At 40.3% G+C, this 26,021-nt stretch overlaps 1 protein-coding gene across 2 annotated transcripts in view; it reads left to right on the top strand.

Annotated features, from left to right (window-relative positions):
• The first annotated feature begins 3,983 nt into the window (after window positions 1–3,983).
• Window positions 3,984–26,021, top strand: part of dpr11 (defective proboscis extension response 11) — a 67,722-nt gene continuing 45,684 nt past the window's right edge. The window contains exon 1 of one of the 2 annotated variants that reach the window (XM_018113681.3): window positions 3,984–4,610. The gene's annotated coding sequence lies outside the window, so the exon portion shown is untranslated. Of the gene's footprint in view, window positions 4,611–24,996; window positions 25,152–26,021 lie in introns of those variants that run through there. The other variant, XM_089259411.1, reaches the window with a different exon arrangement.

Raw genomic sequence — 26,021 nt, 5'->3', positions numbered from 1 at the left:
TTTTCACACTGGCGCAAACTTTGCGCAGATATTTTTTTCCATTTAAATTGACGAATTTTGCGGGTTTTAACCGCCGCGTCAAAGTCAACTGTTGTCGCCTCGGCCAGTCTCTCCCATTTTCATATCTCACATTTCTGAATTCATATTTCATGTTGCTTGTTGCTTTTTGCTTGTTGCTGGGATTTTTAAAGCAGATTAGCAAAGTTTTCGGCAGTCATTTATTTAAACTTTCCTTTGACGACACCGCAAACTCTACTAACGGGAAAATTGAGAAGTGCTTGGATATGCTGGGTAGGGGTGGGGGGGTCTTTGTATCAAAACATTTTTGCTTTCATATCAAAATAATCAAACAAGTCTGCGAATTATCCATTGAGATGAGCTATAAATATTTTGCCAGCTTCAAACAATTTCAAGCGATGAACTTTTCATATAAGAAGCATACAAAAATAAATAAGTAAATCTTTTTATAACTTTTGGCACAAACTTTACGAATAGTCCAAGGACGAAGGAAAACGAAAGACGGAAGGCGGAAGCAGCGCCACATGCTCTGTCAAAATGTTCATTGGAAAATCGTTTTAATTGACAACACTTGAGAATTTGATGGCATTAGGAGTCGGGGCTAAGCGGAGCAAACTTTTCACATGCCATGGAAGAGGCGAAAGCAAAGTTTTGCCGGGAGTGTTTTTAGCCACCTAAGGTTAGTTTCTCTATGTATTTCTTACATGCTTGACATGCAGTGCAGAAATTTGACATGTGTCGTTGATGATTTACATTATGTGTATGTTTGGCTCAACTTTGCGTGCCTAGTTAGCCCAGAGTTGTTGTTTTATGAATGAAAAGTATGCTTAAAGGCGAAGCTGTGTGGGAGGCGACACGCTGTGAGTCCAGGTGGAAAGATTAAAGTATTTGAAAATGAAGGCATGAAAATAAAAATAAAATAAAAATAAATAAATAAGCCAGAGATTTTTATTATTTTTATTAAACCTTGAACTTGGAATTATATATAATATACTGACTTTTTTGACAACTTAAAAGGCAGAATAATACATATATAAATATATTCTCATTTTATTTTATGCATGTATTTGTTGTTAATCCTAGATGGATTGACTAGATCGTATTGTACGTACTGCCGAAAGTCTATTTATTATGCATGAATATGTATATGAAATGGTTTAGACTATGTTGGTATGAAACTACAGTGAATCCTCCATCCAGACAAAATAACGGAACAGAGCTCACTGAATCAGTGAATTTGAATAAATTTATAATATGTGTGCATCTTACATATATGTACGTATATTCACATATGTGTGTGTATGAATATAAATATATGTCTGCCCCACTGCATGCATGTATGCATGTATGCATATATGCATTTAATGTGTGAGTGTGTGCGTCGAATTACCTATAGTGTGCATACCTTGCAGTTGCAAAAGCCGGCGTAAGTGGGGCTTGGCTGAGGGAGTTGTGATAAAAAATATAAATAAATGCTGCAGAGTCCATGCAGTTTGGTATTTTATTTTGCCAAACAAAAACACACACACACACACACACACGCACACATATACGCAACTGCACCCACTCGCTAGGATCTAGAGCTAGTTGGGCCCTGACTTGTTCATGCATGCCTGCATATTCTGTGAGCGAGTGTGTGTGTGTGTGTGTGTTTACATGAGTGTATGCGTGGCATTAGACGACATTTTTTTCATTCAATTTAGAGTCAGTGGCTGCAGTCGGCTTACGCGACACGTATGTGTGTGTGTGAGTGTGTGTGTGTGTGTAACCCGCTCTTATCCGCTCACATCTCATGCTGCTGCCCCTGGAGCCGCGCTCCGCAAATGCGTCTATAAATTATTCATTTCGTTTGAGATGTTTGATGTGGCATTGCCTGAGACTTCTTTAAGGATGCGCCACACACGCACACACACACACACACACACACACACATCCTGGCATCGACCGCAGTGGGCCACGACTCGAGCTGGGTGCAAACGGGCACCTTTACCCGCATTTCATTGAATTCATTCATTTTTTAGCAGCTCTTGCGAGCGACGGATGCTGCCAAGCCACTTGGCATTCTCCCTCTCTCTCTCTCTCTTTCTTTTGCCTGCAATTGTTGCTGCTGCTGCTTGCCACAGCTTTGCATAAATAAGATAAACACGAGTATGCGCAAGACACACACACACACACTCACACATTCGCCCGTTGCATCTTCCAGCATCTTGCAAGTCGGACTCGACTGATGTGATTTATTTTGCACTCACTGTTTGCCAAAGCAAAATTGATTGAAGCGTTTGTTGGCGCGCCAATTGATTTTCACTATTGCATTTGCCCGCACTTACAACCTAAACTAAATGTAGACTCCTGCTTTGAGTTGACCTGGCCTCTTTCTTCACTCCCCGCCGAGTATTGTCCCATTTACATTGCTTGAATTAACTTTGGTCAATTTGGTTTCGACTGAGCGAAGATTGCATTGAGCCAGCTTTTGCCACTCCTTCAGCTTACTAACAGGAGTAAATATAGAGTAGAATAGAAGAACATAAAAGTATTGTTGGGAGAAATAAAAAAAAAAAAATAAAAAACTAAATAAACGAGTTTTTATTCCCCTTAATCTTGACTGTGTAAAAAAGATTTCAATTAAATAAAAATATTCAATTAACATACATATATAAATTATTGTTTTCTTGCCTGTAATAGAACTAGCTCAGATAACTAATGGCAGCCAACGTAGCTAAAGTCTTAAGCCAATTAAACACAGATAATTAGCACTCAATTGGCCACTTAATTATTAAATTGGACAATTAAGAATGATTTGTGAGTGTGACTGTGTGTGAGTGTGTTTGTTGTTTATTTGTTTATTTTATTTCATTGGCTGTCAATGGATGCTTGGATGCGATTTAATTGCTGTCGAGCGCTTGTTAAATGCCTTTGCACTTGAACGCGCTGACGTCAGCTGCACAAATGGCAACAATTCATCACAGGCCGTGCTGTATGTGATTTTATTAAGTGACGCTGATGGTGATTGAAGCACAGCTGGCACATCAACACCTGGCACGAGCACAGCTACAGTTACAGCTACAGGAGGTGGCATTGGGCTGTGGGAGCACCATATGAACCGGGCTGCTGCAGGCCGCATAAATCTTGCCTGTCAACTGCACAGCAGCCCAAATAGACGGAGCCAGCCATAACAGAAGACGGCGAGCGCGTTCCGCCAGACATAGATAAAACAAATAATTATGCAGTATATATTATATCAGAGTCTCATTTTGTAAGTAGAGGAAGACGACGAAGAAGAAGCAGCCGTGACACGCAACTGCAATGCCATTCCATTTTATGAATGGGCATTTATCATAATTAAAAATGCTGCCTTTTGCCGGCAAACAACGATTGCCGCAGCCTCAGCCGCAGCCGCTGTCTCTGTCTCTGTCTCTGTCTCTGCCTCAGCTGACGTCGCAGCCGCAGTGGCAGTGGCAGTGGCAGCCACGACGACATTTCTGACCTAAGACATGCCACAACGAGTGCGTCACGAGTGCGACGACAAGGACGAGGACGTGGCTGACTGGCGTGTATTAACGTTTAGCCCCATTGCTCCATTGGCTTCATTTCAGTAGCTCAACAGCTGTTTGGCTTGGGACAAACACTTTTTCGCTTTGGGACCGAGTGCCATGCAAATGAGCAGCAGCTAACTGTGGCATTGGAAGCACGCCATAAACTCTCGCTCTCTCTCGCTGTTTCTCTTAGACAGCCTGTTGGTGTGTCGCTGTTGTAGATGGCACTGCGCCTGCGCCGCGTCCCAAACACTCTCCGAACACACCCATAACGCGAGCGCGCTCTTAAAAGTATGCAACACATTTTGCCATAAATCGTGCTCTGCCTGAGCTCGTCTCGTGCCTCGGCTGTGCGTGTGTGTGTGGCGCCTGCTTCGGCTGTGACTACGACTGCGACTACGGCAACGGCTACGGCTGTGGCAGCGGCTCGTTATCGACATGTCGCCACTTCGCATGCCGTTCTCGTTGACTCCAGTTGTGTGCTCGCAGCTGCCGCGTGAGCGTCCAGTTTAATCGTTGTCGCTGACGTCGTTGTTTTCGGTCTTGTCTCGTGTTGTCGCTGTTTGCCGTCGCTGAGCTGAGCTGGCGCGGTGTTGTATGCCCCATTTGATCGGTGATTAAGATGCTGCATCTGCCGCTAATCGAACGAGCCGAGTGAATGCCGTGCGCCGAGCCATCGCCCAATGTATTAAGTGCCATATGAATACACACTGAAGTGACGCCTAAAGGGCTGATAGTTTGACGGGCTGACGGGCTAACGGGCCAACGGGCTGACGAGCTGACGAGCGACGGGTTTGACGTGCTGACAGGCAACGGGTAACGCCTCAAGTGTCTGTTTGCCAATTCCCAATTTTTGCCGCCCAAAGTGAATTTCAGCAATAACAACAACAACAGCAACAACAATGTCGTAATCAGCCTGCCTACCTCTGTGTGTGTGTATGTGTGATTATGCGTATGTGTGCGTGTGCCAGCGTGTGTAATCCAAGAAAATCTGTCACGTGCTTTGGATATCCCTGTGTGCTACTCCACGCGCAGCGTATTTATTGAATAAAATAAAAGGTGAGTAGCAGCAGCAGCGACAACTCGGATTAGTAGGCGTATGAGCTACATATACATATATATATGTATATATGCATGTAAAACCAACACACGTTAAATATTCAGCTTAGCGGAACGTGACATGCAAATAAAGCAGACAGTTTTCTTTTTCAATAATTGAATAGCTAAGACAATAATAACAATGAAATACTTAAAAGACTAATAAAAGCGAAATATTCATTTAGCATTAAAGCTAAAGCATAGCAGTTAACAGTGGATTTTCCGTTGCAAGGCAAGTTCGAGGAAATTCCATCAGAAATATTCGCGTTTGGCTCAACTTGTTGACTTATGAAGGCTCTTTAATTAATCACTCATTACAGTGAACTATGGCTGCAATGACTCGATTCGTTTATGTTTCTGGCATTTCAATTGCATTCAATAAATTATTATTATATTTATTTTTTTATATTTTTGCTATATTTAAATTTAATTAAATTAATAATATCAATTGAAAGAGATAAATGCAGTAAAAAAATAAATAAATAAATAAATAAATAATAAATATATTTATTAAAATATGAACTATTTAATTATATTCAATTTAAATTATCATTACCTACAATTATTCAATTTATAAAAATCATTGGCAGCACTTAAGCACAAATTCACTGAAAATAAATCATTAATTGACATCTATTAAAAAATGATTAGATTATTATCACCATCATTATACAAATAATATGTAATTTTCGCAGTTGCTCCTTGTTAAGTTAACAAGCTATACTATAACTAGTTGACCTATTTAGCTGGCGCCTCTGGAATGGTATAGAAGTCGGCCTGATTTACCTCCTCGCATTAACAACGATTAACTTGCGTTTGTCTCTTTTGCGCCCAAATTAAATGACAGAATTTGATTATATTCCCGCACGCACACGGCGTATTTTATTTTTATTTTTTTTGTATGCCTTGTTTAGACAAGCGCCCGTCGCTCATGTTAACTAAGCGCCCCAAGCGCATTAAAATACAATTCAGAGCCAGCTGGGGAACAGGTGCCTCCGCACGGCCAAACTGCTCAACTTTTCCCCCAATTTTTTATTTAACAGCTATGAAAATATCATTAGAAATTTTCAACACAACTTCAAAGGTGAAGTTTTCATGAAAACCAGCAAAAAAAAAAAAGAAAAGAAAACTAAAATAAAAGAGAAGCAAATGCTTTTGTATGCAAAACAAAATGAAAAGCGGGCGAGAATCTGTTGACTTTTTAGGCATTCTTCCACTTGAATATTATGAATTTTATATTGTTCGTCATTTGGGCTGGGCTTTTGGCCGCGAGCCAAGTTCATGTAATTTACGCTCGCGCATTTTTCAATTGGCCATGTTTTCTGGTTTGTTGCATTCGTCGCTCGTCTTTACTTCAAGTTCATTGTGCATTAATAATGTAGTTGTCTCTCAACACACACACACACACACACACGCACAGTTACACGCAGGACAACTGTCCCTTTTATGGCACATAATTTGATTCAGTTTTTGTGTGACACGGTCCGTCGTCCACTTTGGGAGCCCAGCTGTTCGTTAACATGGTCATGGGAATTGCGGCTGCAAGTGTGTCATTTGCATGGCTGCACTTTTTGTTTTTGTTTTTGCTGTTGCTTTTCACTTGTATTTTATTTTATTTTATTTAGTCTTTATTTTTTTACTCACAGCGGTCGAGTCGTGTCGACCGCAACACTTCACTTTATTGGTTGAAACGTTTGTGGCGCTGATTCAATTAATTGCTGACAATAACTAGGTGTCGCTATTTAGTCATATGCACTTACGAGACATGGACTCAGAAAAGGGCTTAAAGGAGCGTACGACTCGAATGCTCGGGTTTCGGGATTCTATACCTTTTGTAAACTGTAAGCGGTCGAGTTTCAAGTACACCTCCTCTTCTTCCTCATGGCTGTACATCATTTGTAGCGCTGTCCAGGACTCGGAACAATGCTGTGGCAGACAAAGGGCTAGCAAATTTCATGAAAAATGACATTCAATCGCATTTTTCATTATTTGCGTAGTCCTCGCCGGTTTTTTTTTTGATGTGCTTCCGGCTCATCCTGCCTGACAGTTGCTCCAGTCTGTCTTCTAATACTATTTTTTTTTTATAGTTTTATTTTGTAGTTCTTGCAGCACATTTCACAGCAGGCGGGCGTCTTGGAAAATGCAGAATAATGAGGAAACTAACGAGCCAAGACTTCTCTCCATTGTTTACTGGCGCAAAAATTGCGCGATTATTAATTTTCTATGCTATTTTGTAGCAGTTCTTCGTGCCAGGCGTCTGCTGCAGTAGCGGCACATCCTGGGCGGCTCCTTTGCCAGAGCCAGAGCCAGAGCCAGAGCCAGACGCTGCCGACACTTTGCTTTATTTCGCTGCCCGCCTTCGTTTGGCCGCGTTTTCTGCGTTTATTTTCGCTTCCTTTGGCAGCACAACATTTTTAATATTTTGCAATACTCTTCTTCTCCTGCTTGGATTTTCTTTTCTTTCTTTCTTTTTTTTTTATTTTTTTGTGCCTGCTGCGTCCTTCCGTCTGGCAAGCACTGAGCCAGGACGCGAATTTCGCGAGCTCTCGACAACAGCTGTGAAGTTGGACGATTTTGCTCCACGTTCCACACACACCCCATGCTTATTCAGGATATTCTTACGTACACAATTACACTTGCACACACACACACACACACACACACATACACATGCTCATTTACTCTCTGGCTTTGCTTGAACTGACACATTTTCGCGTGTTTTCGCAGTCTTTAAGTTGCTTGTTTCATTTCTCGCAGTCATCAATTAATAAAAACGTTACTTCCGCTTGTAGCTCATGACATCTTCAGGGATGAGATGAATATTCAAAGGAATGTGGAAAACAAGAAGAAATTGAAACAAAGACAAATTGAATATAATTTCTTGTTAAATACCCTTCAATTATGTTTTTGTCTCTATGGAGTTTGTGTGTTTCGAGCTGCCATTGTGTAATAATAATATAAAAATATACATACATTTTTATATATAATATAATAATACAATAACTCATCACTAAATCTTCCTCTTATCAGCATTCAATTGCTCATCATATGAAAAATATTTTTACTTCTTAAAAATAACAAATTATGGCATTAAAAAATAAATTTAAGTATACATCAAATCTAATTAAAAATAATAAATAATAAGATATTAGAAAACAAAAACTAACTAAAACAGATTAAATAAATAATACGATAATATAATATAAAAATAACAATTACAAGAAAAATCACACATACATATATACATACACTTATACACCTATATATTTAGCATAACACGTATCGAGAATGTTTTTATAAACTGTGTCAATTAATTAAGCCACTGAGTTATATTCGCCATAAACATTTCCCACAACTCTCATAAACTGTAAACTTAGAAGGGAAAGTGAGAGTGGAGTGGAGTGAGGGAGGCGGGAGTGGAGACTCATAATACAACTCTTGTGTTTTCTTTTTTCTTTTTTTTATGCATGTACACTGTTACAAAAGGTAATAAATTGTGCTCTTTTTCTCATACTTTTTCAGGTGAGTGCGACTGGGATATATGAAACTTGGCAACTTGCGGCACACAAATACAAATACAAACACAAACAGAAATGCAAATACAAATACAAATACAAATACGAATGCGAATATGAATATGAATATGAATACAAACACAAATTGTTCGCCGTGGGCTGGCCTTCAGCGTGGCATTTGAGCGTATGTAAATACATTTTTAATTTAAAATAAACATGGTTATTAAGTTAGGCATTGCCCTTGCGTACGTATATGTGAGTCCAGTTCCTGGCAATATCCGCCTTGAAAATATAAAATAACTGTGAAACGGCATCAAATCCAATTAGTTAATATGAATTTTTGATGAAATCACTTCCGCTTCAAATGCAAAAAAGTTGTACGCCTTCTCGGTCGTCGTTATCATCATCATCATCGTCGTCAATGTCGTCATCATGATGACTACGGTATTTTAGTTTACTCTTTTTTTTTCCCTTTTTGTTGGAAAACTTTAACGCATGCCACTTTTTGCTGCAAGTCATCGGGTTTTACACACACATACATAAAAATACATATATATATATATAGATATTTTTTTTTTCAGTTCTGGCATAAAATTATTTATTGTGTGTTTGCCACAATAACCGCAATTTGCAACTTTTTGTGGCATTTTGTCGGCGTGTTGTCAAAATGTTTGTGTGCCCGACATATTTAAATATTTCATTTGTCGCACGCTCACCGAACGTCACCGACACGGCAGACGGGCAAAAATTAGTTTGCGTATACGTAATCAGCTTTGCGTATACGTAATATTTGTATATGAATTCGCCTTCTACGCACACATGAGCAACTTTTTCGCCGTCAGCTCGCTTTCCGCTTTATTTTTTGTTCACATTTTACTTTTATTTATATTGTTTTTTTCGCTTCTCTTTGCGCTGCGTTCGTAATTTTAATTCTTTCATTTCGTTGTATTTTTTGCCTCTTTTATTTCTTTCTTTCCTTCTGTTTTTTTGGCTCTCATTTCTTGTTCTGTTTAAACTTTTTCAAAATGGCCTGCTTTGTCGCGTTTTTTTTACCTTTTGCCTTGCTGCTCCTTGTTGTTGTTGTTGTTGTTGTTGCTGCATGTTTTGTATGCATACAGCAATTGATATAAAATTTTAACGAGGTGCGGTCGCTTGTTTGTGCTTTTCTCCGCTCACTTTTTGCTGGCTTTTCGCATTGCCATTTCCTAATTTACCATTGCTGCTGGCTGGTGCTAAAAGAAAAAAATATCTAGGATTTCTTCATTTCGAAATGAATAGAAAATTTTAAAATTAGAAGCTTTAAAAAAAAGTCGCTTAAAATAATCGCATTTATTTTGTGCAAATAATTCGTCGTTTTATATATTTGAATATATGTTTATATTCTTATGAATTGTTGTTGCACTTAAATTGCAATTCGCCACATGCCACAAGGCAGCTGCCTGGTTGTTAAATTTGCAGCTATAATTAGTTTTCCGCATTATTTTACAATATTTACACATGGACGCAGGCCGATGCATAATTTAATTTTCCACATTAATGCATTTAATTGATGTTGAAGGCTACCAAATGGCCCAAAACTCGTTGCAATTTATTGCTTGCTAGTGGCCGAAAGCCCAATGCTGCCACGCCCACATTTTGAGCAATACCAATAAGCTAATGTGCCGACAAATTCAAAAAGAAACAAGTTAAGCTCATTAAAGAAAATCAAGCAAGGCATTTAAACAAAAAATAAAAAATAAAAATAAAAAAAAAATAAAACTTTTAAAGGAATTGTAACAAAAATTTAAAGTAAATGCGTTTGCAAATTGAAAAGGTTAAACGAAAAATTCACCCAAATAGAAAGGAGAGAAAAATGCGACTAAATGTGGGACATAAAGAATTGTTAGCATTTATTTCTCCGCCGAGTACGAAATTTGCAAGTTTTGGCCATTTGTTTGGCGAGGCGCCGTCTGCCGTCTGCCGACTGCCAGCTGTAGCTGTAGCCATCGCCGCGGCTGTGGCTGCTGCTAACCAACAATATATCACCATTAAACAAATTATGTACTCAACTCAACCATTTTAAATGGCTCTGCTGGCCATTGTAGTTGCGCTCAGTTATTCAAGAACAAATACATATCCGCATGCAGAGCGCAGAGACAACGAGCATAATACAATGCGACGCGAGATTGGCATGAGGAATACGCTAGAGCACTGTGGCACAGTAGCTGGAGGCTCGGTGGAGAACTGATTAATTGCATGCAGCGAATATCGAGGAAATATGTCAGCAAAAGTTTTAGTTAAATATTTAAATATGTATTTATCACAATATATAATATATGATATATGTAAATACAGTTAATAGAATATTTACATATTTATCTAACACTTTCGCTGACAAATAAAACTTTTCCGAGTTGAGTTAATATCTATTCCTATAAACTTTTAAGCTTTAGAGTAGTGGATCTTCTGATGGAGTGATTTTTGTTTAGCTTTTAATGTAACGGAAGTGTTTCTCATATATGTATCCCTTATAGATATCATCAATGCATTTGTTATTTTTTCAAGTACTGCACCAATGCACCGTATAATTTAAAAAAGACAGAGATCTCTTATTGCCAAGCTCAAGATCAAAAGAGAAAGGGAAAGACAGACACAACAAAATTAGCTGTGTCTCTCTTTCTCATTCTCTTTCGAGCTGTTAATTTGTATTAACATTTTTGTTTTTGTCCCAGTGTGCAGGTTCTTCAGAGTGTTTCCATTATGGTTATTACGGCATTCTCGGCTATCAGCCGTCCTCTCTCCGTGTGGGGCATCATTGACACGTTTTCTGCTTGCCTTTCGCCTAAAGCAATTGCTCAGCTTCAAGCGCAGCGCCTGAGCTACTCGTACGCGTTTGCCTCGACAAGGTGTAAACATTTATGGAGCTACACTGTATCTGTGTGTGTGTGTGTGCGTGTACATGTGTTTCGGGCGACACAAATTTATTTCTAAGCATTTACAGCGCCAACTTTGAGTTCCTCCTTTTTTCTTTGCTGCTGTTTAGCTGTTGTTTTTCCTGTGCCGTTAGTTGCTTTGCATGTGGCCACATGCCACATTTAGTATCTCACAAATTTGGGCATCCCCGAGCAACGGGGGAGCACTTACAGCACATCAGAGCTGCCTCCCCCTTAACCGTACCGCCCCCTCGCAGCGGGCGCATTCTTCTGCGACCACAAATTTTCGTGTAGTTATTTTTCTTTAGCTGTTTTTTGTTCAGTTTTCCTGGCTGTTGTTTTTCCGCTGCTTCGCTTAGTTGCAGATGTGTTATGTTGTATTTTTACAACTTCCTTATGCCACGCCCCATCAAACCCCTGGCCGAAACGTGAAAAAGTGCCAAAAAACAAAAACAACACGAAACACAAAACAGAAAAACAAAAAACGAAGAGCAAACAATTTTTTTTTTGTTGCTGCTAGCATGTTAAAGTGTTTCAATTTTTTCTTGTTCATCTGCATATGTGAGCGTGTGACCAAGAACGAGTGAGAGAGACAGAGAGAGAGAGAGAGAGAGTGTGTGGGTATCTTTTCCCAAATACGAATGTATCTCTTGCGAGTGTTGCTTTTTGTTGGCATTGGCACATCCGGACTTCGAAGTGCGTCGTCTTCCGCTTTTGCTTTGGCGCAAATTACAGCGCATAATTTTCACATTACGTCAGCGCATACGTGAACGTGAGTGTGGGTGTGTGTGCGTGCCTGTGCCTGGCTGATTGGGTGTGTGCATTCCCTGCGATTGCCGCCAGTCGCTCCACGTCCCTTGCCCCCTGCCACGCCTAGAGCCTGAAGTGCGCCTTCTGACTTTCGCAATATTGCGATATGGAAATCAATATTCCTAATGGCTGTCAGTTGACACACGAGCAACACACTCGCACACACACACACACACATAGATACATATATATCAAAATCTATGCATTCATTCACGTAGGTGCTATATTGCCTTCACTTTACACTTGTGTACGGCATTCATTTGCCATGAAATATTATCTAAATAATGAAATCGTTATCGATAAATGCGAGCACATAAATATCGGCCTTCACACGTAAATCATAGCCGGAAGCTGTTTCGCTGTCAAAGTCAAAAGAGAATATTTTATATGAGTCCTACATAATATATATGTATATATATATATATATATATATATGTATATATATATCTGTGTTTTCATCGGAAACAATCAAGAAAACGAAATCTTGCCTCGACTTCGGCTCAACTACAGGGAAACCCAGCTCTGTCTGATTTCTACCTAAAGTCCCGAAATCTGACGCGAAATGTGTGTTAATAATTTGGGAATGCATCTCATTTCCTTTTTATCGGCATGTTCAGCAATGTGTAAAGCTCTCTGAGGTCATGAAGATATCAAAGTGCGTCGATATGGAGACATAGGCATTTGTCGGCGACGATTTACGAGCGCCCTCAAGCAGGCCCAACAGCTCTTTGTGGCTCGCTGTATAGCTGTATGGCCCACATGTCGCTTCGATTCGTAATAAACTGCGGAGTTGCCTGGTGCCTGGCGGTTGGCTCTGAGGGTATTTGAATTTGTCGTAACTCGCTGCGAGTCGCTTAGCCGCCGATACGTCCGAGAGCAAACAATCGTCGGGTGTTTGGCTAATGCAGCCTAAAAGGCAAAATAGATGAAGGCAGCAAAAGCTGAAAAATAAACACGGCGGCCAGGCAAGCCAAAAATAAAGGCCAAAAAGTAGCTAGAAAAAAAGTCGCGGTAATTTGAACCTTTTTTCCATTTGAGTGATTTCAGCTGTGGGCAGCTTGGTAGTGGGGGGCGTGGCTGCCAGCATAGAAATCAAATATCAAAGCCAAACTTTTTTTTTAAGGGCAATATGTGTGTGCGTATATCTGTCAGTCAGACTGTCTGTGTGTATGTGTGTGTGTGTAGGTATGTTTTTTTTCTTTTGCGAGTCGGCTATTGGTAATCCCTTGGCAACAGGTTACCAAGTTTTTCTTTTTCGACAACCATCAAGTCCCATCGTCCGTTTTGCCAGCCAATAACGAATCCCAAATAAAAACCGTTAGGGCCACAAACTTAAAAGAGGAAGAGGGCAGTTGAGCCTTGCAGTTGATTTGCCAAATCAAAGTTGCATGAAACAATGCCAAACAATCCGGAAAGACATAGATAAGGCTTAAAGAGCGAGACCAAGGACCAGAGAGCAGTTGACAACAGCCATAAGCGACAAATAAGTCGAAACTTTCAGTTCAACGTTGATCTAAAAGGATTTACACAATTTAAACAGCGCAACTTAACGATTTCGATTGAAATAAGCTACTTGCTTCTTAACCCGACTCGTTCGCTCGCCGCTCTGTCTGTTGATTTGGGAATTGACTTTTGCTTAAGGCCGCCCCCTCGCCGCCCCACTTTGGCCCGCAGCTATAAGCCTGACAGGATGTAATCTTTCATCTTAACTGAGATTTCTTTGCCCACGTTCGCTGTGCACTCGCTGTTTTCCCCGCTCTGCGTCTGATTCGAGTGTTTCCTTTTATTTTCCCCTGTCTTGTTTTTCGACTTTTTTGTTGTATTTGCTTTTCCTTCACCTTTGGCAATTGCAGCAGCAAATTCAGCTCGTATTCCTTGTCGGCTACAGCTTTGCGCTTGTCGAACTCGCAGCATCAAAATTTATGGCATTTTATCGTTACATTTCGTGCAGCATCGAAGTCTCGTATGCTACGATTTCCATTGTGCAGTTGGCAGTAGATGAGTTGCTCGCTGAATAATGTAGTCCCGAGCCACAGTCTGGAGATGCCTTTGTTGGCTTCGCTGAAGAACTAGAAAACAATGCAAGATGGAAATTGGATTTAAAGCTGATAAATATTGCTTGTACTAGGAGTTAATGTAATTTTAATAATAATAGTAGTATTACTAATAAGTAATGGAAGTTTGTATGAATGCAGAAATAACAGTAGTTAATTAGTTAATTAATATATAAATTAATTAGTTATTAATATTAATAAGTCGAATGCGATTTGAGAGAGATAGACTGCGCTCGTACATGACTCGAAGGAAGAATATTCATCAGAGCAAAAAAGAATTAGGGGAGTGGCAGCTGCGAGTGAATGAGCTGCTAAGCTCGCAGACAGGCACAAAAATACCCATACACGTAGCTATAAGTATGTGTGCATGCTCATCGCGAAAACATATTCTGAATGCTCATCCACGCTTTCATACTCATGAGAATGCAAATCTTTTGCCTGAGCAAGGCACAGCCTATCAAGAGTTCACTCAGAAGGGAGATCGTCTGCGCCACTACTTGCGCGTGCATGAGGGAGAAAGCGTAGAGAGATGTAGAGAGTAACTCAGAGAGAGTGAAAGTAACGAGAGAATAGCGCATAGCCTATAAAAAGGGGATCATTTCCTTTGAGCACATATTTGGTCGTGGCTTATCTTCACTGCTCGAGCGTCAGGCGAGCGAGCCGAGCAACTACGAAGTAATATTGCGAAGTAATACGACTCTTTTATGCTTTGGCAAATTTGGAATTTGCTCCTGCTCGCATTGACATCTGAAGTGCACTCACTCAACATTCGACTTTATATAGAATAGGCTCTATGTGACGTATTTCGTGAGTGCAGTAAGCCCCTAAATTAATAGTAAATATAATAAAAATAATAAAAAAATAACAATAGTAAAAATATAAATAATAATAGTAAAAGAAATACTAATAATAATTAAAAATAATAAAATAATAACTAATGAATTAATGATAAATAGAAATAAAATAAAAAATAATAAATAAATAATTAATAATAATATAATAAATTTATATATGTCTTCGCTTTATAGAGGCTTTAATAATTTCTCTATTTTCCAGCTGACCATTAGCTATAAATATCACATTCTGTTTAAAAAAAAATAGAGCCAGCTGGCCAACTATTAAGAAAACGTAACGCAACGTGTTAATATTTTATATATTTATATACATTTCCAAACAATTAAACTCAATACGCTCGGGTCTTTTTTATAGCAGAATATTTGCTGCACTTTTGATATTGTATATATATTTATATTTTTTACATCGCTTATCCAATTTAAAATGTAGGTCGAGTGTTCGGTAAACAATATACAGCCTGTATATACACTGCTGTATATATGTGTATATATGTATATGTGTATTTACCCTCACACTCGCGCAAAGAGTTAAAAATAAACTAAAATGTGAACTGAAATTAAACGAACTCTAAAATTAAATACGTTTGTCGAATTCACATCAAATTAGAGCGTGAGAAATGAACAGGGTGGGGGAGGAGGGTGGAAGGGTGCGTGCCGTGAAGCACTTCAGCAGCCCCTAGATAGCCAGCGAGGGTTGCCAGCACTATTTGTGAATGTTTGTTTGCATTTGCATTCGAAGTCAAGTCTGGCTCCACACGAACATCAAATGTTGGCGGCACGAAGGAAACTGAAACTGAAACGCAAATGAAATGAAATGAAATGAAATAAAATAAAGGATTTCCTAATTGCCAATTTGCATGCAGTCGCATCTAATTTTTGCCCATTCGTCGGCTAAATAAACTTCATTTGTTGCTGCTTTTATTTCCATTTCGTTTGTTTTGTGTGTTTATAAATTTGTTTATTTTGTGAATGGGCTGGCTCCACAGTTCAGGCTGCTCTGGCCACTGCGTTAGCTTCACGCAAATTCTATTTACACAGCTGAGCTGCCACCTGCAAGTTGACTGGGAGCATATTGGCTCTCTCTCTCTCTCATAATAATGATAAAAATAGAAGAAGATGGAATGAACAGTAAATAATAATATTAGCTGAAAATGATTCTTTCTAAATAATTACATTTGAAATAATTACGGTTACTGCCAGCAGTGTAGCTGGCAGTCGAGTTGAGGCCGTTTTGGGTTCAGTTACATGCCACATGCCGTGGGCTTAGCCTGGGCTCTGCCTGCGTTGCATATTCTGTGCGCTCTTTTTTTTTGTTATTTGGCCAATTGTGGGGTCAGGCCTGATGCGAGTATGCGATTATATACATACATACATATATATTCGACTTCCACCTGCTGTCGACTGCTGCCTGCTCTCGTGTGTTATTTATGCAAATGTCAAATATTTTGAAATGCCGCTGCCATGTGAACGAAAGTTACCGGAAGTACATTATAAAGTTTCTCCGCGCCGACAGCAGCAGCAGCAAGTAGCAGCACACACACACACACAGACAGACAAACATACATATATAGCAGCACATTTAACCCAACAGCTCATGTTATTTGGCCTACCAACAAACCGAAATGTGCCCTAATATCCAGGCACGAGTTAACACCCACTGCGCCAGCTATTCCACTAACAACAACAGTAATTATGGCATTTTTGGAATAACCGCCTTGTTGCTGCCGTTGTTGTTGTTGCTGTTGTTGGGGGCTCCTTTGTTACCAACACAGTGGCTGGCATTTGGCCCCCTTCGCTCGAGGCTTGGCTAACAAATAAAAAGAAGCACATTTTTGAGATTATTGCCACGTTAGCTAAATTACTTCGCGGTAAGAATTTTTAATTTGGAAATTGTCTCGAACTCTCATTAAATATTTAATGCTCGAGCCAAACTTGTTGAATTAACGAATTCGAGGAACTGTAGTCCTCGGTGTCTTCAGGGCGCCGCTAATGAAGCTACTGAATGCGAAATACCAATTACCCAGGGCAATTATCTGCGAGCTCCTTCTCCTGCTTGAGGGAGTATTGGCGCGAGAATAGTTGAAATTATAAATGGAAATAATTTCTCGCGTTTGCAAAGTGCGAAAGCTGACTCAAGACGCAATTGCTCATTGGCGTATAATTTTAAGCAACGGGCGAGTGATAATTTCTGGCTGTTTGTCCAGTTCAGGGAGCTCTTTAAAATGGCTCTTTAAAGCGAGATTCAATCGGTTGTTATGTGGTCTGAGAAGCACATGGCTTAAATACATGTCGAGGCTTCAAATGTTGGATGGCACTTCAACACTTGGGTAAACAAGTGTGGGTTGCTCTTGTGGCTGTTGTAGTTGTAGTTGTTGTTGTTGCTGTTGTTGTTGTTGTTGGTTTTTTTGTAACGCTTGGCCGCACATCGAACCCTTCGTGAGCAACCTTAACCTTCACTCTGACCTTATTGTTTGCCAAGCGGGCGATAGAGAAAGAGATTTACAGTTGATTTAGCCGCCAGAGCCATGGCTAATGCATAATAAACGTTTTTCCCGCAAACTTTCACGCCACTTCCTACGCCTAAAACACAGAAACAACACACACACATACATAGGCATAGCAGCACGTGTGTGTATTTCGCTCAATTTCAGAGCTGGTTGTTCTTTTTCTTTCTTTTTTTTTTTTCTGGCTGGCATTCAATTTAAGATAGACATCATGTGCAGTCATTAGATTGTTTTCGATTGACGTGACATGATAATGAATGATATTCGACCACGTTTCATTGCCGCTTGTTTTTTCGTTTCTCCTTTTGGGCTTGCCTACTTTTCAGGGCAGCAGTTGAAAGCAGTCGAAACATGCAATTTTGAAGGCGGACTCCGGTTAGTGTTGACTGCCAGTTGGCCATTTGCCCTTTGCCGTTTGCCGTTTGCCATTTGCTAAATTGGCAGTTGGCCATGATTTGTTTATGGCTGGCCATAATGACCGATAAAGTGGCTCTCGACGCGCTCGTTTATTGGCCAAAAGTTTTGTGCTCAAATTAACATGAATTGCAATTCCAATTCGCACGACATTCCCAAGCAAAAGCCACAGAAGCCACCAAATTTCAATTGCGTTGCCTTTGAATCGGGCCCTTCTAATCGCATTCTAATTACGGCCACAAAGAGCCGTAAAACCAAAGTCTGCGACTCGTTATGCAAATGTCCTTTGGCCGCCCATGCCATTGTTATTTACACTTCAGGGACTACTGTGACGTTTGACAACTGCCCCTCACGACATAATCAGAGCTGGTTAGCAGCGCGTCTTGAGGAGCAGGTGCTCATTATTTCGTTTGGCTCTCGCATGGCACAATTATATATTCATCGTTGACTTTGAATGGGCTTCCGCGTTTCGGCTGCCTGACGGCGGGATAATCTGATAGGATAGAATTAAGCATATCACGTGTCAGATATTATTAGTACATTTCCATTTGTCTTAGGGCGAGGCACAAGTGTGGCAGAAGGGAGCCAGTCGCTTTTTGTGTCAAGTAAAGTGGCAGCAGTCACGCATTTGTTCCTCAGATCCCCCACCTCTCCCCGGCGCAGTTCCCCAATCCCTAACAGAATGGAGCTTCGCTTTTGTTTCGGGTTTTAATTAATACGCGTTTTCATGTTGCCAGCCTGCTCATGCGTGTCAGTTACTCCCCCCGCCCCCCATTCCATTCTTTTCCCCATCAAGTCGAGCACTGACACGCAAATGCAATTTGTGAGCGTAGATTATTTTCTGCTGCTCTGTTGTCAGTGGAACGGAGCTCAAGTTCCCAGCCCACAATTATTTAAAAGTTGCACGCCTCCACGAAATAAACAGCATTCACATAATATTATTTTCAAACAATTTTTGTCCTCATTTAGATGCTTGCTTTCTAAATATAGATGGCAGATCTGGAGTCGTTCACATCGATTGATTGGGTCGCAATTCAGGACCTTTTTGTGTGTTATTTAACACTGTAATTAATGAGTTCTGTTTGCCTTTATTAATGAATTCAATTTATATTTAGAATCTATAAATATACGAATTGAGTTATTCAATAAATCAATAATTCGTTAGCTGCATTCCAGAAGGGCCATTGTTGACTCTACAGTGACTAAAATAAGTTGTTGACTGAACTTAGATCAGCTAAATATAATCCCAACTATAACTAATAGTTTGGGTCAAATAAAGTTCATTAATGGTTCATTAGTCATTTTATTTATTCATTTATTTTTTTATTTTTTCTCACATATTCTTAAATATTCTCACTTAAAGCTTATCTCTCACGTTTTCCGCTCGCTTTAATTAGGCTCTGATCATCCGTGTGATACAAAAAATGGGCATTGTTTTTTATGATGCATGGTAAACGTGTTTGTTTTAATGATTGCATCTGCAATTTGTTGTTACATAATTATGTGAAATAATGCTGAAGGGCTTAAAAAGACAAGCGGCGCATTAAAATAGCTTATTCTGCCAACAGGAAATAAAATGTCCGGCTAATTAAAACAACAAAGGACCTGAATAAATTATTAAGTGAACTATAAATACAGTTTACATTATCGTGAATGATTTTGATCAATTTCACAAAATATTTTCCCCACATCAGCTCTGCTCAATTTGTTATTCTGAGCAGCATTTAATCGAGCTAAATCCTTTGCCTTAGATCTATTCAATTATTTAGTCAGAAATTCACTTGTAATTTTTAGCTTTTAAATAATATTCAAGGGATAAGCGTTCACTGGCTTTACGCCTTGACGCGTAGCTCATTCGTTTCCTTCCAGTGGATGTATTTGTGTGAGTGTGTAAGTGTGTGCATGTGTGCGTGCTTAGACTTTTGCCTTGGCTGGTTGCATTTCCATTCGTGCTCAGTGAACATAATGTTAATTGATTGCCACAGTGAGCTCTCGTTTGCAGAGACAACGACGGCAAAATCAATTCATGTTTAATTAAATTAATTTGTTGATTTTATCACACGCATGCATCTCGATTGATGCTGGCCAGATTGTGCGAGTGGAAATGTCACATTTATTCATAGCAACTCGAATTCCGATTGAAAATGTTATTTACAAATACTTGAAATGCGTATCAATATTTTTAAGTACTTGAAAGTCCGACTTTAAATAAAACAAAATATAAATATAAATTAAGTTTTTTTTTCACTTCAAAGTGTATGCGAAATTCTAGCCAAGCCCAAGATTGTTGAATAAACTCGTCCTGGAAAATCTCCAAGTGACAAGGGAATGCAAATACTTCACATAAAATATGTGCCTACACATATTTACATTCACAAATGCAATTGGCAACGGCTTGAGCAGAATGTAAATATTTTTCTATGGATTTATGTAAATTTTCGGTAATATATAAATGTGCTAGATTCCGGCGGAGAATGCTGCAATTTGCTGCCAGACTAATGGCTCTTGTTTGTTGTTTTTGAAGCGCTGCCTACGGGGCGTATGCGCAATAAGCATAATAATGTAATCCAAGCCAAGCAGAACGATTGAGAGAGAGAGATAGAGAGAGAGAGAGAGAGATAGAGATAGAGAGAGAGAGGAAGAGAGACTGACGAGATGAAATAGAATTTTCAATGGAAACTTTTCACTTTTTGGCTGAATGCGAAATTAGGCTGAAGCCTTGCGAGTGCCATGGCTATTTGAGTGATTTCCCTTTTTTTGACTTTGATGGGGCTTCGATGTTGCGTGTCCGATCGACTAGCCGGTTGCGTGCGCAGATAGAGGCAACCTAAGCTCCACATGAAATCTCTAGAAATGCATCTGTAACGGTTAATTAGTGCACGCTTACAACATGCTGACCAACTGCAACTGCGACTGAAACTGGCATTGCTTAATGAAATGTTGCCCCCCGCGGCTTTAGCTGCGTCTGGCCCCACATAATCCTGCCGCGTAGTGCATTAGGCAGTCAGGCATTTGGAAATTAGCGTGCTACGAATGCCACTCGAGTGCACCGGTCAGCCATGGAGCCGGCGCTGCCTGCCGCCTGCATGTATGTATGTATGTTTGTGGCATTCGGCTTCCAGATGCCAGACGCTTTCTCTTTGTAGCCTCAGTGGCCAGGCGCGTCCAGTTCGGCTGTTGAGCCAAAAGGGCACTTAAAGTATTTATGCGGCGCGTGCTGTACGTTAAGTGCAGCCCTCGGGCAGCAGCCGTTGCTCTTTAGCGAGTTATTGTTGCTCGCGGCGCATGGCTCGCACGGCGTATGGCGCATACGCCATAAAATGCATTTCAATAGATTATAACTTGCTCATAACGTCAAGCCGTACATCGGTTACGGGTCTCGGGTGACTGTCTTGCGGCTGCCGCCAAGTTGCATTTAAGCCACGGAATGCGCAACACGCGCATTAAGTCGGCAGTAAACAGCACATTTTCAACGTCACTGCCTCGCCGCACAGTGGGCCAAGATCGACAAGGCGTGAGTTGAAAATTTATACAAATCAATTCAATGTAATTTTAATTGAGAGGTGTCTGAGTGTGGCAAGCTTTTTAAGAAAAAAATAAAAATAAAAAAAATTATAAAATTATAAAATACAAAAAACTAATAAATAAATACAATAAAATAAAGTACAAAAATAATAAAAATTTGTCACTACCAAAACTATAAATATCTCAGTTGAAAAGCCATAGCTAACTTCTATAAAATTAAATATCTATCATAAGCTTTATTAGATTATTCAATTTAATTCAAGGTAAATAATACTCAATGAAGTAAACCAAAATAGATATATTTATTTGATTTAATAAGAAATTTTTACATAAGTGGAAATTCATTTACGAGCAAACATTTATACTTCAAATTATTTTCAAGCTAATAACCCTTTGCATTCTTTTTTTGTATTGTCTACAAATTTGATTTAATATAATATTATTTTTGTTTTGTGTTTTCATTTAATTTATGTATATTATTATATATTTTTGTGTTGTGATGGTTTATTTGTGACTAAATAAAAGTAATGATGGTACCTATCGCTTATAACAGAATGATATTCTGTAACAGATGGTACCTATCGCTTATCGATATATCGCATTGTAACAGAATGGTATTCTTTACCATTTTGTACTTACTCCATACATATGTATATAGTCAATATATAAACACTACCTTACTGCCTATATAGATCACTTAGCGACAATCTAGGGCGCATTATTAACATTATTATATACATAAGTCAATTATAAAATGCAGAGCCATTCGTTTCCATGCGCTTTTCCATGGGCATTGCACTAGTGTGCGGAAGCATCTTCGTGGCTTCGCCCGTGCAGCTCGACAATTCTGCGGTTACCCAGTGCGTTTATTATGCCATTCGCAGTTTAATAATGATAATAACGGCAGGATATTAAGCTTTTCCTGCCTGGTCGGGCGAGCGCTGTCGACGCCGCCGTCGACACCGCCACACGACCTGGGTGGTTAGATGCTTGGGTGGTTCGTGCGGCATTAAAACTATAATCAGTTTATGTAATAAAGTAAATTGTGTACATAATGCGTGCTGATGTTGTCTTTTATTTATTTTGTTTTCTTGTGCGCTACTTTTTATTACGGCAGGCCAAGCGCTAAGCAGATCTCCGCCTGTCTGGCTGTCGGCATTCCGCCTTGGACTCCATGCCCAAGCTGCCTCTTCGGGCGCCGCAATAATGTTCAATATTAATAAAAGTTTTCGGGCCAAGTTAATTAAATTTGCTTTTTAATGTGCAGCCATGCATGAGCCCTGCCCAAGCGCCAATGTAATAAATTGACCGTGCGCTCCATAACGCTCATTTCCTGCCTAGCCCCGCCGAGGTGGGGCAAAAGTTGCCATTGAATTGTGCCAGGCAAATAAACTCAAATGAACTTGCGTGCATTCATCGGCCTGCTGCAAGTGACAGTCCAAAAGTCTTCATTTATTTATTTAAACATTTATTTACTTTTCAAATACTTTATTACTTATGCAGGTGAGCATAGAAATTAAGATCATGATATTTAAAGTTGAATTAATATTTATTTTACATATATTCACAGCTTACCCATAAAAATAAATTTAAATTGAATTAAACTTTCAAGCAATTCATATTTTTGTGCAGCACTTAAATTTTCATTCAGTCCTTTTAACTTTCCAAATAAATTTATTATTTAGCATGAACAATATTCTTAAGTATCAAATCCAAGTTTTTGCTATGTTAAGTGCGTAATTGCGGCATTTTAATGCTTCACCTGGCACCGCATCGTGTTTGAAGTTCGGCCGTCTGCCGCTTGCCGTCTGCCGTCTGAGCTCGCCCGTTTTATGCCTTCAAAGTTTGGCCTTAATAAAGCACATAAAACGGCATTAGACGCAGCAAAGGCGACGACAGCGGGCCACAAAGTCGCCATTATGAGTTCTTTTGTGGCATTTTAGACCTCTTTTGGCCACGTCAATATTTAATGGCAACTCGAGCTGCCTGCCTCGGGGTCTTCATTGTTCTGCGGCAGGCTGTTGGCGAAGTTTTTTCTTTCTTTTTTTTATAGTATTTATTTAGTCCCACGCTTTCCGCGCATTTGCTGTAAATGAATATACATCGATAAATATTGCAAATGCTTTTTAATGAGGACACAAACTAATCCAAGTGCTTGAAGTACTTCCAATTAATATAAATTAGCAGCGTTTTGTCTAGGGCGTGAGTGTGGCGCCCGCTGCACGCCCAGGCCCGCCCAGCCGACCCAGGCCAGGGGGCGAATCGAAAACAATCGAAGCAATCAGGCGAAATCATTGGCAGCCGGCGAAACGCGCGAACGGGATTTCCTGTGTATTAAGGTCTCAAGTAGATGTGGACGTGGGCGTTGCTTCAATGTGTGGGCGTGTCAGCCAGCAAGCCAAGCAGAAAGTTTTGGCGAATGTGGCGTATGAGTGGTGCGTGCAACTTCTCAACTTTTCAATTTGATTAAGTAGCTGAGCGAAGAGCCAACTAAATCCGGACAGAGAGATGTGAAGCGGAAAATATTTTCAATTTGGTTTTTAATTGAAGCACAATACAAATCGCTGAAGGCCTGGAATGTCCAACAGATTTATGTGAGCGTTAGCCACACGAGAGCAACTAAACTATTTGAAGGGAAAGCAGCAGAGGCTGGCTAAATGTTTTGATAGCATCAGATAAAGCTGTTTGCTGGCCGCCAGAGTGAAAAGCCGAAAATATGTCCTTTGAATGGCTTTAAGTAAATTACAAACAGCAATGGCCACACACACACATACACATACAGCAGCAGATACATGCACGTACAACAGGAATGTCTGATGTTGATAAAGAGCCAGCCGAGCAGGGGGAAGCTCAACGTCGTCTTGGCCCGGCCTGGCCGCAAAGAAGGACACAAGCAGCCATGCGGCAAAATTATGTAAAAAGTCAACAGCAAACAGTTGGTAAAAATGGCACAAGATGGGGCGTGGCTGGGGCGGGCACAGAGGCTTCGGCATGCTAGGTCACTCAAATTGTCTAAGCGGCGACAAACTGAAAGCGAAAGCCAAAGTGAAAGCGCCAGTGCTGCCAGCCAAAGAAAAAGACGCAAAGGAAGTCAACAAAAATGGTAACAAACTGAAAATGAACGTGCGACAAGCAAACACAGACAACAACAACAACATAGGCAGAGGCAGCGACAGAGGCAGCGACAGAGGCAGAAAAGTTGCTGAAGAGTAAACAGAATTTAGCAGATGTTTCCGAAAGCTTAAAAGTGAGTTGTGCAGCGAAATATTATACTGCTACTAAGTATAGCACAGAGGTTTAGAATAACTTAGTTGAACGTGAATAGCAAAATATAATACGCTTGTCCGCTTGTAATACTAAATTGAAAGACTTGTTGAAGGAAAAACTTAGTTGGGACTTGTTGGACTTTTATACTGAATCTATTCTGTGTCTATTTGACATTTCCCTTGACTCAGCCCATTCTCCATTCAATGTGGAGTACTTGAGCCTTGAACTTGCCTTGACTCCCAGCACGACTCTCGATATAAATTCCATTTGGATTAACATCTACGGCAAGCAAACAAAGATATCATTCTTGTAGCGAAAGGCGACAATCGTTAGTTAACCAGCAAATAAATTTGAGACAACCGACTTACCAACTTACCAACGGGGAGCCACACACAAAAGCGCGGCGCGAAACAAAGACCATTCAAAATTAATTGTGAAATTATGTACAGCATTTTATAGAGGTGTTTCAGCCGCAAGACAGGAGCAGCAGCACCAGCACCAGCAAATGGAAGTGAATTATGTGAAATGCCGGCGAATGTCGGGTAAACGCAACTTGGCGCTAAATTATTAATACATAAGCCAAACAAACGCCGAACATCTGTGGGAACAACAAAAGACACGACGAGCGTCTCAAATATGCCAGTCAGGTGAGCAGTAGCTACTACTAGGCGAGGGGCGTGGCGGGACGGCGTTGGGGGCAGGTATAAGCAGGCGCAATTCAACCTTGGCACTAAGGTGAAAGACACAGAGAGAGAGAGAGAGAGATGGGGAGAGAGAGAGAGAGGGAAGTGCAAATGCCTTCCGTTCAAGCTAACAAGCGCAAGGAATGACTAAATGGGAATGGTACAAAGCCTGATACCCACAACACCTAAGCAGCTAGTAGCTAGCAGGAGACGCACACACACACACATATATGCATAACAAGGCTTGCAATATATGAGCCAAGTGGGACTTGCTAGGTTTTCAGCTGAGCGGGAGTACGAGCTAGACTAGGTTACAGTGCATAATCTGATGGCTGTTGTTGAGGTTCAAGTAAAATGCGGCAAGTGTGTTACAGTTGAATAGCTGTGTGTGTGTGTGTGTGTGTGTGTGTGTGCGTGTGAGGAGTAACTTAAAGTTTGACTGCCTTTAATTCATTATGTATGCCTAATGCTAACAATTTAGCAGCTATTGGTTTATCTTAATGAAGCTGTCTGCGACCCAGGCCAGTTAACGGCCCAAATACACACACACAGACACACACACACACACACACTCACACAGTTGAGCGACCTTGCGACCTGTTTGGCTTGTCTTTAACTTTTATGACGCGCTCAAATCCGTTTGGCATCGCTGTGCTACATTAGGTGCCGCGCCACCACGCCCCCTCGCCTATTTGGCAGCCAACCCCCATATACTATGTATGTATGTGTGTATGTCTGTCTACACAGACCCAAAACGCGGCCTAATCCCTCATCGTGTTTTGCATACCGCCCGTTAACTGGGCCCACGGCTAGGGCTTTTGTCTTTGACTGACT

Source organism: Drosophila navojoa, chromosome 2 (assembly GCF_054131105.1).
Source record: "Drosophila navojoa isolate 15081-1374.11 chromosome 2, UAZ_NAV_1.0, whole genome shotgun sequence".
Taxonomy (NCBI): domain Eukaryota; kingdom Metazoa; phylum Arthropoda; class Insecta; order Diptera; family Drosophilidae; genus Drosophila; species Drosophila navojoa.
Note: the sequence above shows the minus strand (reverse complement) of the source record. Positions and strands in the feature narration are given on the sequence as shown.